This window comes from Taeniopygia guttata, chromosome 1A, assembly GCF_048771995.1.
Source record: "Taeniopygia guttata chromosome 1A, bTaeGut7.mat, whole genome shotgun sequence".
Lineage (NCBI taxonomy): Eukaryota > Metazoa > Chordata > Aves > Passeriformes > Estrildidae > Taeniopygia > Taeniopygia guttata.
The window spans coordinates 18,699,178-18,713,071 of NC_133025.1; the positions used below are offsets into that span (position 1 = coordinate 18,699,178).

Consider the following 13,894-nt stretch of genomic DNA (forward strand, 5'->3'; position numbering starts at 1 on the left):
GCTAAATGGAAAAAAACTTACTTCTATTGTGGACCTAGCATAGTCATTGTAGGTAGATGAATTTCAGTGCAGGTTGAAACATTGGTGAGGCCCTCAGAAAGTTTAAAAGTTATACAATGAACAGAGTGTGGGTATCCTATGCTGTCAAAACCCATATTAAAGATATGGGACTTTGGTTTTCTTCTTGTGTGGTTCTGTACATTTTGGAGTTTGTCCTACTCTTCACATCCTCTTTTGTGTTAAGATCCACCTTTGCACTGTGAATTAGACAAAATGAACAGAGATGTGAAAACTGATAAAACCTGGTAGGAACAAATAGATGAAAAAAAACTAGTAAATATTACGCCAGAAAAAATTCAAACAAATAATTTACAGAAAAAGGGGAAAGGAAACCTAGAAATTGTGTTTCTCTTACATTAGTCTACGTATTTCTTTTTAAAATGATTTTAAAACAAAACTTGTGGGTTTACATTATCTCCATCTTATTATTCATGTTTTTCAACTAGGTATACAATACCTCTGGAAGATCTAAGACATTTCAATAAACAAGGAAAGGCCATTAATGTGTATGCACTTACGAAAAATGTCACCTACTTGCTACAGTTATTTGTATTCTAAGCAACTGAAAGTGCTTTAAGGGTTCTTAGTTACCCTCTTTTAAGTGCTAGCTGTTGGTAACATACCAGTGGTAGACTTTCAAAGGTTTTTTAATACTTACTTTCCATTCTTTTTGAAATTCAAACATTTAAAGGAGGCTTTAATTCCAAGATATTTCATGCACTGGAAAACAGAAATGTTGAGAAATAGGTATCAAGGCATGGTTTGAAGGGCTGTCAGGCTCTTACCTGTGCACAAAGGAATTAGGGAATTAATTTTATCTAACAGTCCACTCTATATGAGTGGATTGAAACTAAAAGGATAACTTGATAAAATCTTCACTTAAAAATGACTGGCTCCTCCACAAAAAAAACCACATGCTAAGCAATAGCATTTCTCCTTGGCACTTCAGATGTTGTTTGTTTATTTAATATATCAGTGTTTTGGTATTTCTTTTTCACTGAAATCTTGAATTCATAAAATTTTAATTCTTGAATATGTTATCAAATCCAAGTGTTCTCTTACTTCTTTGAGTAAGGCAGATTTAACTGTCGCTTTCTATCAGGCATTGTTTACTATGTAGCCAGACACTTTCCTAAAATCACAGATTGCTTTATGTATTTATTTTAAGCAACTGTTCAGGTTAGATAAAAATAACAAAGCATCATCACTTTATATTTTTTTTTCTTCTGTTATACCATGTCAGATCTCTATGATGGATTCATGGGGTTCTAACCTCTTTGCAAAATGTTCTGTGGTCGTTGCCACAGAGAACAGCAAAAGAGATGATGAACATGCTTCTCTGCAATTCAAATAGGAGAGATTCAATACTATTGATTTTGTTTTTTGGTGGTTTTTTTGTTAAGGTTTTTTTTTTTTTGAGGGGGGAAGGGAGTTTCTATTTTCTATTCTTCTGAATGTCAGGTCTTTTTGATTGGTTATTTACTGTCAGGAAATTGATACAATTAAATATTTTCAAAAATAATTTCTTCCCTCAAATTTCTGCAAATTTTCAAGATATACTTCAGACAATATTTTAGCTTTGCTTTGGTTTTGGTTTTCATTGGGAGAATACAGGGATGTCACAGTTTTTAGTCATCTAATGAGAGAGTGAACCACAAAACTTTCTCACATGTGATTGGCAAAAGCAGGGCTGGGCAGAGGTTTCAAACCAGTTCTTGTGACCACAATTTAATAACCAGACTAACTTAGCTTTACTTTAGGTATCCAAAAAGATCTAGCTGGACCTTGCATTGCCTTTCTTTATACATTAGCAGTAGAAGAAATAAAGTTCCTCACTGATTTTGAGTGAAAGATTAGATTGAAGTGGACCCTATTTTGGATTTTTGTTTCACTTAATTACCTTTCAAAATTAAAGCTTTGAAGTAAATTGGTTTAAAGTTCATGTTTAAATTCTTTCCTGGAAGGATTTAATTTAAAGAGAACATGTTATACAAAGGAAAAGAAAAAGGAATCTAATTTCTCATTCTACTAAGCAAAAGTCAATATAGTCTACGTGAATTAAAATGATTTGCAAAATTAGGACTAGATATGCCATGCAAGACAATAATTATCTCATTCTCTAGTACCTGGTCATACAGTAATTTCAACTATCAAAGTCAGCTTTGTTTCTTTGTTATTAATTGAAAATTATAGCCATTAATTAATTTCAATATATCAAATGTGAACTGAAAACAGTACTTTGGAAGAATATTTTCTGGGTAATATAAAGTAGGTTGTAATTAAAGCTAGATTAATTCTTTTTTAAAAAATCCCTTTTTTTTTATATATGAACACATTGTGAGTTTAACCAATATCAGTAGGGTAAAATCAAGCAGTTTAAAGTGCTAATTTAGGATAACAGAATGTGAACTGCTGCAAGTCTGAAATGCTTGCTCATTCATTTCTGATTGTTTAGAATTCTTCTGAAGCATTTAATTGTTTTCAGCATAAAACAACTGAACTTGAAGGACAAAATGTAAAATAACCCTCTAAGACACACTTTCTATTTATCTGAAAGCATAAGGTACTTGAAGATTTGAGGCAGAAATATTATAAATCCTGTTTAGTAGATGGCAATCCTCTCTCTGTTATCTAGGGAGGTAGAACACCATTTTCAAAATTAGTGCAAATATTGCTATGACAGTCTTGCCAGGCTCTAGTCAGAACACCATCCCTTCCTGCAGCATTGTGCTAAGAAGTTCTCACTGGAGAGGTTTCTCCATTTGGAAAGTTTTTTCCATTTGCCAGGTTTCTGGCAAATGCCCTTCAAGAGCAAACAATTTTTTGAGCCCTGTCTTCAAGTTTTTCAGGTATCTATGCTTGAGCTCCAGCATTTCTGGAAATATGAAAATCCATCCCTTATGTGTGGAGCTAGCTTAAATTGAGCTGAGTCTGACACAATTAAATCTACATCACAGAGTCAAATTAGCTTTATTATTCTGTGATTTTGACACTATATTAACAACTGTACCAAACCTAAGATTATTTTCACAGGACAAGCTCCACTGTCTCATTGTCTTAATGGAATTATCTATCTGCCAATAGGGTAATAAACTTACTGACAAAAAATGACATTCAAGGGTGTGTGCTGCATGGTTTGTTGCATGGTTTCCTCAGATGCCCCACATTTAAAAAAAACCCTCATTTTAAAATAACTTTTGCATTAATTTTATTCACAGAAATAATGTTTCTGTGTGACAGGAGAAAAGCAGCCAGGAATTGAATATGCAAGCTGATTACTGATCATTTCAGCTATTACATTCAGACCTGCATAAATATGTAGAGTAACTATAAAAAAGCTGGCTTACTGGCAGAAAATTGCTTATAATGCACTGCTCTGCTGAACCATTAGTGATTTTTCATGGCATTGTTTAGGGTTCGAAATATCAGGAGTCACAGATTACAAAAATAAGCACATGACTCAGGACAGGTTCTTCTTAATCTGTTAGTGTGAGGGGAAAGCACTTATTATGAGTAGTTCTTTCAGAACAGTCTCTAAGCCCAGGGTCTGATTTGGTCTGGTTTAATACTGTCTTCTTCTTTTTTTTTTTTTCCAGAACTCTGAAATGTCCTTCAGCTGAAACATTTTGAGTTTCCAGTTTTTTGTTACGTTTTGAATGGTTGAGATTTCCACCTCACTGGTCATCACATTTCAGTAGTGCTGTGTGTTGTACATTTAGCTGCAAAACGGTCTGAAATAGATTAAGTGAATAGTGCTATATAATGGAGATAATATTATTACCATTATATCTGGAAAATCACTGCAATCCTCACTTAAAGTATTTTAGCCAGATCAATCGCTTTCTGATCCATGTAATCAAACGAAAACATGATTTGCAAAAAGCATAGTTTTTCCACAACAGACAGCTTCTCTATTTTTCCCCTGTAATCAGAGGCCCCTCTGATAAATAATCTCATTTAAATTGTTTTCTAGGATTAGGATTTTTGCAGCAGAGAAAATGACACATTTCATTACGAATCTTGTTACCTTCTGGATATTTAGCCTTTTTCACAAGATGAGAGAAAAGAATAACGTTGTGCTAGAGCCAAATATGAATAAGGCTTTCTATCTCTTCTGTTATTGCAGCAAATTCTCTTACACAATTGTGATAAAAGTTAGTACTTGCTTTGGTATCTGTCAGGACAATTAATACCATAATTTCCTGGGCATAGTCCATTGTGTGTCCTCCACACAGCTGTATGGGATCCATAGAGATTTCTATCACAGCATAATTTTTTATCAATTTTAACTGCTTTGGAGAATTTGTGGCTTTAGTTGAAGATGTTATGAATATAGAAAAAAACAATTTTAATGGGAAAGACACACAGAGAGAATAAGAAATTAAACTGGCATGACAGTTTTCTATCTCCTCTCTTCCATCAAGCCAAAATTATGCACTTGCTCTCTGTGCTTGTTATTGTAACTTTTCCAGCTAAACAGAAATAGAAGCATCATAAATTTCCCCATAAGCAGTTTTTGTGATAGTTCAGCCTAGTTTTATAGATCAAAACATTTTGATTAAAATCAGGGAAAAACATTCCTATTTAAGTATTCAACTGACCTAAATCTCCAAACTCTTGAAGTTCCTCCAACTTACAAAAAATTCAGAATTGTGTAGAATATAACAACAGAATCAAGGATTGGCTTGACATTTGACTGAAAACATGAAACATCCTTCTAGGCAGACATTTTTGTCATTTCTGTAAGAAAATATTCAGGAAAATGCATTTTCTAACTTATCTTGAAAAATATTAGCAACTTCAATTCAGTGATGATTTTAATGAACAATAGCATCATAGAATATTTAGGCTGTAATATGCCCATGGAGATAATCTACTCCTACTCTCCACTCAAAATCTACTAGATCAGTTCAGTCATGGTCTTCTCCAGGCAGGATCTGGATGTCTGCATAGAAGACTTCACAGCCTCTCTGGCAATCTGTTTGACCATCAGCATCATGCTGACATTAATAAGAACCTTTAATGTTGCAAGAGTTCTTACAATAATATTTCACCTGAGCATTTCTTCACACGTGTATGCACATATGTTTCTATGTATATGTATCAGTCAAATTTACATTTGCAAATTCTAATAACCATGGGTTTTTCCTATATTTATGAGTTATAAAAAGATGAACAATTTCCTGCTGACATGAAGCATGTTTCATTTATGAAAGTTTTGGGTTGAAAGTAAGGAAACAAGACAATGTTGTGCTTTATAGCTAATACACACTTTTTTGTTTTCAATTGTTTTTGATGGCAGTGCACAAAATGGGATTCTCAGTACTGTTCTCATTTCACTCTTAGCTCGGCAAACGTGTGGTATATCTGTGATTTTTCAAATAGCCTGAGGCTTAAAATAGATTAACACTTTACCAGTGGTTCCCTTTCCTAGAAAGTTTATTTTCTTTTAACTGTGTTTAAAGGCTACAAAAGGCTCAAGGGCTTGCAACAACATCTTCAGTATATCAGAAGTCATACTCTTTTTTGGAGTAGATAAAATTATACCATCAATTTAAACACACTTAATTTCAATGTATGACAGCAAATATTAGAATGCCAACAGTGTATTATAATATTGTCAATACTAAATTTATTTTGCATTAACTGAGTGCTCTCCCCTTCACCTTGATAAATTTTTATAATGATTTAAAAAACACTTAAAAGCAGTAGTTGAAATCACTCCGTTTGTTACTACTGGTTCTCTCTTTTATTCCAGCTGCCAGGACTGTCAGTGTGGATCTAACCTGTATACTGTTAAATGACTGACTACAAAACTGAGACATACTATGAAACAGTGAGAAACTGGCCTGGATTTGACCTGGGAAACATGCTAAGAAAAATAATTTTTAGTAAGATTAGTAAGGCTGCTTGATCTTATTGAAGCATACTCATCTAAACATTAATTGACACTGTTAAAGACAGATTTAAAGATCATATGGTGACAGGTTCAACCCAAGAATCTCATAATTGCACCATAATATAGCACTGTTAACCTAGAGCAAATATTTCCTATTCTTTCTCTCAAGCTACAGTGAAGAAAATTATTAGACATTCTGGAGACCAGAAGAAGAGCACTGAAGAGAGGCTCATTGTGTATCTGAGTTTTCACCTAAGGGAAAAGCATCCACATCCTCCTGGGCTTCTACTTTGCTTCATCCAATGGAAAATGATTGTAAAATACATAAACAGCCCTTCAAAGAAAGATAAGGTACCCTAAGCCTTCTTGTTAAGACACTGTTTTGAGAATAGATTATAAATCCTTCCATGAGCAAGAGCAATTTTATCCAGTACATAGTCAAGAAAACAAAATCTGTCAAGGGCTATTGAACATACAGATGTATGTCTTAGAAAGTTCTTGAACCATGGAATCATTTAAGGCAATGTCATTTTATCTTTGACCTCTTATTACAGTCCTTACTGTTGGTCTCTGTAAAAACTTTATATGATATTTACTCTCAGCTTTGTCCCACAATCTGTGGATTGTGGGACAAAAGACACACCTCTGTCTCCAGGTGTTATTGTCTTTATCCTCCCTAAAAATAAAATCCTTCTTGGTACATTATGTGTAAGGAGTAAGGGTACCAAATATGTGATTGTGGATTTCAGTAATTGACAGTGAACTACCAGTTTCAAAATAAAGCAAAACTACCTACCAACCATTCTTTTGTAGAAAAACATGTACCCTTGGGAAAAGAAAGAAGTCATATATAAAACCAGTTCAGCAACAACTGGGCTAAGAACTGGGGAAGGAGTCTACAAAATGGTTAATTCAGACTTAAATTCCACAAAAGCAAAGCATTTTCAATCTTTTTATGGAAACAGACCTAGAAATAGCTAATCCAAAATTGTGTAGTAAGCTTTTGGACTGCTTACTAGTCCAAAATTCATGTACACTAGTACATGAATTGTACTAGTGTACAATTCATGCTCAACCCATGGTACTGCTCCCTGATATACTTAACATCTTATTTTATTTCTCATTGCCCTGCTTTGACTTTGTTAGTAATAAAATTTCTTTCTATCTCTAAGTTGAGTCTCTTCTGCCCTTGATGGTATTTAGTAAGCGATCTCTCTCCCAGTTCTATCTCAACTCAAGAACCCCTTAGTTCGATTTTCTCTCCTAGGTCCAGCTGCAGCAGAGGAGTTAGCAAGAGACTTTTGTGGGTCAAACCATGACAACAATATCAGAATTCAATATTGCCATGCTAGTGATAAATATGTAATCCTTGTAATCAGGTCCAAATTTGTGTTCAAAATCATGGTGGATATAGAGATACTCTGGTGATATAAATGACACATTTTTCTCTTTATTGTATTATTAAATAATCCTTGACCATGCCTAGAAAAACTCTCAGCATGCAATTGAACCAGATATATTTTCATATCAAGGTCCCTGGTACAAATATTCTTACCAACTCCAGAAAATTTGTTATTTCTTTTACTTGTAGTAGGATATTCTGGAGTCAGATAATGGCTGGACATTCAAATAAACTTTTTAGAATTACTGAAGAATGCACTACAAAAGGCATACTGTTAATTATATATAGGCATAATAGTATGCATGCTGAGCTGCCATCATTCCAAAAATGGTGCCATGGTGTAATTTAGACAGGAAATAGAAACATTTTACACTGTTATTGAGTGAACTGAACTGAAACAATGACAGCCAAGTCTTAGTTCTCCTGGTCTTATTTCTCCTAGAAATCTCTAAAAATCTGTGACTGAATTCTGCTTCTTTAGGCAAAATGTTCCATCCCTGGAATAGCACATACAGTCTATACCCTATCCATTGAAATAATAATGGGAACATGCTAGACTACTGCATAGATAATATTCATATTATTTCAGCATAAAGTTTGTGCCTGACATCTTGAAATTTAAATTGGAGCTGAAGGCATATACCAAAGGGAAATTTAATTGCTATTATCATTCTCATCAACACATAGTTTGACTGAAATTCTTAAGGAAATGAAGAGAAGGAAGGCATTTATATTGACCAGTGGGTGGTGGGAGGGTTAATCCAACAACCCCCAAACTAATAAATAGTCATTACTGTAAAGAGGAAGAATAAGGGCCATGGCAAATGAAAGAAATGTGTTTTATTTTGGAAATGTGACTTGGCATCATTTGCAAAAGGCAAATTAAAAACAAAAATGCGGTCCATAAGTGCCAGGAAGAATCTTTTAGTTTTTGGGAAAATCATGCCTCTGACTTCAGCATCACTGAGTAATGTGCAAGTTTCTCACAGTTTTCAGAATGAACTTGTTTCAAATATGCCAGGTAATCAGAATAGTTCATTTTAGGACAGACCTTCCCCATGGTATGACCTCAGAATTTCCAGACAGGTTTGTCTTTTTCCCATAGTCGTCCTTTGGCTTTGGAGAATGAGAAACAGAAAGTAATTTTGTTTGAGCATGAATCCTGAAAACAAGGAGCTTAATAGTACCTTAAATTTTGAATACCAACAGGTGGCACACAATTGAGTACATGTCTGTATGGGGATGAATGTGGACTAAACTTCTGAAATCTAAAGTGGAAATCTGTTACCTCCTGGATGCCACTACTACCAGCTGGTCATAAATTTTGCCAACACCTAGACTAAACGAGAGAAGTACCTCCTGAATTCTGATATTAATTAAAGATATAAGATGCATTCACCAGTTAGGGAGAAGACCACATACTGTGCTTCAGTGCATACATTATTTAGGAGGGAAAAATGAACTCCTGAGAGAAGGTACTGAATGCCAAAAAATGGAGGATTTCTGAGAAGTTGCTACAGTAAATAAAAGAGGGCCTAAAAAATGAAAAGTTAGGAACCTGACAGGAAGAAACATCTTGCAAGTCAGAGAGGATTCTGGAAATGTGATATCTGCTGGGAAATGCCCAGGGACCCTGACAGGTAGCATGAGGGACTGGTAGCTACAAGCAGCTGCACAGCATGAAGGGGCACAGCTTTCTGACCGACCTTCCAGGGCCAGCAGAGACCTCCCAGCAAAGAAGTGGAGACCCAGTGAGCATAGCACAGTAGTGGAGCAAACAAACAGGATAGATGCACTAATCTTGATGGTTCTCAAATAATACCCAGTACCAAGATCCACTATGGGTTGATGCTTACTCTGTCTCACTCTGTTAGCCAGGCAAGGAGGTTTAACCTGGGTACTAATAGAGACAGAAAAAGGATAAGAGCCTTTGCTATCTGTTAATCCTAAAGCAGCACTGATTTACTGAAATGCATAGAAGCAACAGTGATAAGGAGTCAGGAGGGTTCTGCTTTAAGATTTCTGTCTTTTTAGCCACATATGAAAGGTATGGTAAAGGGTTATATAACTGAGTAGACAGATGTTAACACATCAGAACTAAGATTGCTGATGCAATCTGAATTTACCTTCCCCACTACAAATATTACATTATGTTAACTGCCCAGGACACAGCTCAGTATTTCAATCATTACATACCATAGAGGCACTGGAAGCTGTTCACCATGAAGGGCCTGCAGCTGCTAGGCAAAGGGCAGATTGTTAGGGATTGTTAGGAAAAGAAAACTGTCTCTTATTTATAGGAGCTGAATACTGTCCCAGAGAAACACATTTACTATCACAGTCAAAAAGATGTTGTTCAAGATTTTCAAGTGACTTAAACCAAACTTAGGTTAACCATTTGGTGTCCTCAGTCATAGTAAAAGTGTGACATATATTTGAATAGATAGAGCTAACATACAAATAGCCTACAAATAAAGAATCCACTGTTGTCTTAAGCTGGCCATGCAATAGAAATTCTGGAATTGAATCCCTTTACATATCAAATCTCCATCTCTGATGGGAATGACATCATCCTGGGTATCACAGGGTGCTGAGAAGGCTTATGTTGTGTATTCCTACATGATAGCGAAATCAGAAAAGTAAAGTCTGTGAGGAAATTAATAGGCCTCAGTAGGGATCTAGATTGTTAGTGTCTAGTAAATAACAAATGGGACCACACATGCTGAACAATGAAACAAAACCAGTATTGAGAAGCTGCTCATTAGGCAAGCATTGTTCACTTTGTGCTGTGAATGAAACAGGGGTCCCCTGAAAAAAAATCATTGAATTAAAATTACATCACAATTTGTACAAATCAGAAACCTTCACAAAAATCTACTGAATGGATATTTCCCAGGTAACCCTCTTCAAACATTTCCTTGCCTTCAGATGCATGATTTTGCAGTTTTAATAATGCAATGCAACACTGGGTTTTTCATGTGTTGATAATGAGTTTCTATGTATTTGTGTGTTGTGTGTAAACAAAAGTTGATAGATGAATAGAGTATTAAATACAAAGAAATACCCATCTGGTGAAGTTCCAGTCCCTGTCTTTTCCTCCAGTCTCATTTTCCACAAAAGCTGAGCTCACTTCACCTTGCTTATTCTGTACTTTGTAATGTTTGAACTTCAATTCAGTGAAAAATAGAAAATGAAGGCTGGGATATGGGGATAAGTTTATTTGTGATCTCTCTTCCATCTCTACCATAAAAATGACATCACAGAGCTGAATGAATCAAAGAGTGTCTGCTGCAGCTCCAAATAAATCCACCATATACCTGCTGAATACTGTAAAAGCATATTGGTTTATGCACTTATTTTTTACATTTTAAATTATGCATTATGTACTTCATTTGTATATGTCAGTGCTGATTAGATTTCTTATGAAATATGTGTGCAAAAACCTACTTGCTTCAGTTTCAAAAGCCTTTTTTTTTTTCCAAGCAGACCATGACACATGGTACTGATTGTCATTATAAAACAAGCCCTTGAATGCTTTATAAGTCTTTCCATGTCATTGTTTTGCATCTTAGATTTTTCCTCTTAGCAATATAATAATGCTGTATTCTATGTGAGACTTATAACAGCTCATAGTTGTAGCATTTCTATTTCTGAAGTTGTGTGCCAAGATACAGTATTAAAAATTTAAAATATTTTACTTTTTGTCATATAGCTAATATGAAGGCAGAGGACATGGCAAACTAATAGAATACAATCAAAGTAAACAGAAGATACTTCTTTCTGTCACAAGTCAAGCCTTTTATGCAACTGAATTTAATACAATTACATCTATGTCAACAGACTTGTACTTAAATAGTTAAATGTGCTTGTTTTGGATAAAATAGAAAGGAAAACCATGAAATCTGCTTTGCCTGGTATAACCTCTTTCTCTCATGTCATTTCCATTTGCTCTTAACAGCTTTGTTAGTTTATATAAAGTAGATGTAAAAACTCTCCAAACTAAACATAACTCTTTTCCTGTGAGTTGATTTTAAACTGTGTCTGATTGTCATGGCAGGTCAGCATTAGGTTTTTATTTAAGTGTATGTAATTAAAAAGCTTTGTGAGTCAACTTTTCAAAAATTTCTAAACATATAAACTTGGCAGAAGCAAAGACATGCAGCCTGATACTTAAGTAAGAAGTCAAGCAAGGATAGAATACTTTTTTTTAATCAAGGAATCTTCATGTAAACAAATTGATGTTCTTCAGTCATTTCCCAAGGCTTGTTTGGTTTGTTTAGTGTCAGGAAAGGTCAAATGGCATAACTCAAATATTAAGATTTTTTTTCTTTGTTTTTTGACTGAGGGGTTTGTAAGTCTTATGAATGATTTCTAGAGGACTGTATCAAACCTGCCATCATTCAGCTGACACTGGGCAGGTTTGATATTTCTGCTACTCCATGATATTTGCTGAAGTTTATCTGAGAAGTTTCTGCCCATCTGTTTGTGTACATCTCATGACATGCATGAGCTGAGCTAAGTGCTCAGGTTTGTGTTTGGCTTTCAACTTCTCAGGTTCATTCTTCAACTACATTTGCTAAGATAGGAAGCACAAGCATTACCTCAGCTGACCTGTCACTTGGGCACACACTGTTGAATCCTCAATGAACTTTAAATATAACAATAAACAAGAAGCCTTTCAAATATAATTTGCCATAAATGTAGGTGTTAATGCAATGAGCTATAATTGAAACTTGAAAGAACATGTAGATACCTGGCAATTACAGAGAAGTGAAATAGCTTATTTATAGTACTTGTATGTGATTGATAGTATAAATCCACTTCTTGAAATGATGTTTGAAAAACTCTTCTGCTTTCCAACAGACATTTCTACCTGGATCTTCAGCATTAGTCATCTGAGGACAAGATACCTTCATATACTGGAAGAGCTAATCTTCTCCCTCCATGGAATCCGGCATAAAAGTAAAACAAAAAAGATTAAATACTATACTCTATCCAATTAAGAAAAAAAAAAAAAAAAGGAAAAAGTAGTAAAATAAAAGGAGGCACAAGACTATTACTTAACAGAAACAGCCTAGTGAGCTATTATCATCATTCCATTTCTAAATCCTAGAATTTTAGGGAAGAGGAACTCTTTGATGCCTTTTAGGTGAGGGAACAAATTCTAGAAAATGAATATAGGCTGACAGAGGAAATTAATTCAAAGTCTTCTATTCACTCCTGTTTTGCTACTGGGAGTTTCTGCTGTGAAGAACTGTGCCTCAGCAACATCAAGAGCAGGGATTCAGCCATGGTCACTAACTTGTTTGTTATTCCACAGACTTTTAGTCCTTTGTTCAAGTTCAGAGGTTAATATTAATTTCTTAAATAAATACCTGTATTAGACAGGCATCTTGAACCTATTGTTGACATTATTACTAACTGGAATTACTTCTCAAAGGTAATTGTTATATTACCCACTTTACAGAGGAGGAAATAATGACATAGACAACGTTCCTGAAAGAATCCATGTAGGAGGAAAATTGGAATATCTCTCCCATAATGACTTTCGAAGATGAGTTTTGTCATTGGTCCTTCCCCGGATGCATATCCTCATTCCCATCAGATAATTTTGCAGCCCACAGCACAGTGGATTGCAGATCAGCAGTCACTTCTCAGGTGATTGTTTCTATAGCAAGATTATTTCCTTCATAATTTATTAGCTACTTCACTTTTAATTATAGACTAGGATTTCCCTAACTCAAGAATGACAGAATCTGGGTCCAAGTCCCTAGTAGGTGTATTTCCTTCCACTTACTGAAGAGAAAGAAGGATACTTTGGATAAGGAAGTAAATTTGTAGGGCCCTGAAAAACTTGATTAACACCAGGTTTTTTCCTTTGCACCACTTCCTCCATCTCAGAGAGAATTTTTGCTAAACATTTCTATTATTATGTGTCATATAATCAGTTGAAAAATTATATTTAGTATAAAACCCAGTTTCTGTGTTGCATTTTAAAATATGAACAACTCATCCTCATCATTTTCTCTCCTTTTTTTAACTGTGGCATCTGTCATGAAAACATTATTATTTGGAGAGCAGCACTTGTCTTTCCTACAACCAGTAAAATTTTGAATTTTTGGATGACATCTTCTACAGAGAGCCTGAGACAAACAAAATCCTTACCACATCATAAAAAACAACTGACAATCAGAGCAAAGCATGTAAATCTAAAAAAATGTGATATTTACAATATCATATACACTTGTTATATCCTATCATCTACAGGAAGACTTCCTCTACCCTATTCATTGTGACCATGTCCAGAGTAAGATATTTGTCAAACACACTTCTAAAGTCCATATTGGGCTTTCAAAGGTTTGTATAAAAATAAATATTTTAAATCTCAGAAGGGCTCGATTTTTATTATGGTTCTTTCACCTCCAGCACTCAATGACAGATGGTTTCATCTGAATTATGAATTATTATGCCCAGTTGATTTTGAGTATGTCAAAAAGAACCCCAAAAAAAACTCACTTTCTCCATCCAAGTCA

General features: G+C 34.8%; 1 long non-coding RNA gene across 1 annotated transcript in view; it reads left to right on the forward strand.

The window, feature by feature from the left end:
* Positions 1-12,759, forward strand: part of LOC140681202 (uncharacterized) — a 28,954-nt gene extending 16,195 nt beyond the window's left edge. Inside the window, exons 3-4 of the long non-coding RNA XR_012052445.1 lie at positions 6,129-6,310; positions 12,225-12,759. This is a non-coding gene — a long non-coding RNA (uncharacterized lncRNA). The remainder of the gene's footprint in view (positions 1-6,128; positions 6,311-12,224) is intronic.
* The last annotated feature ends 1,135 nt before the right edge of the window (positions 12,760-13,894 follow it).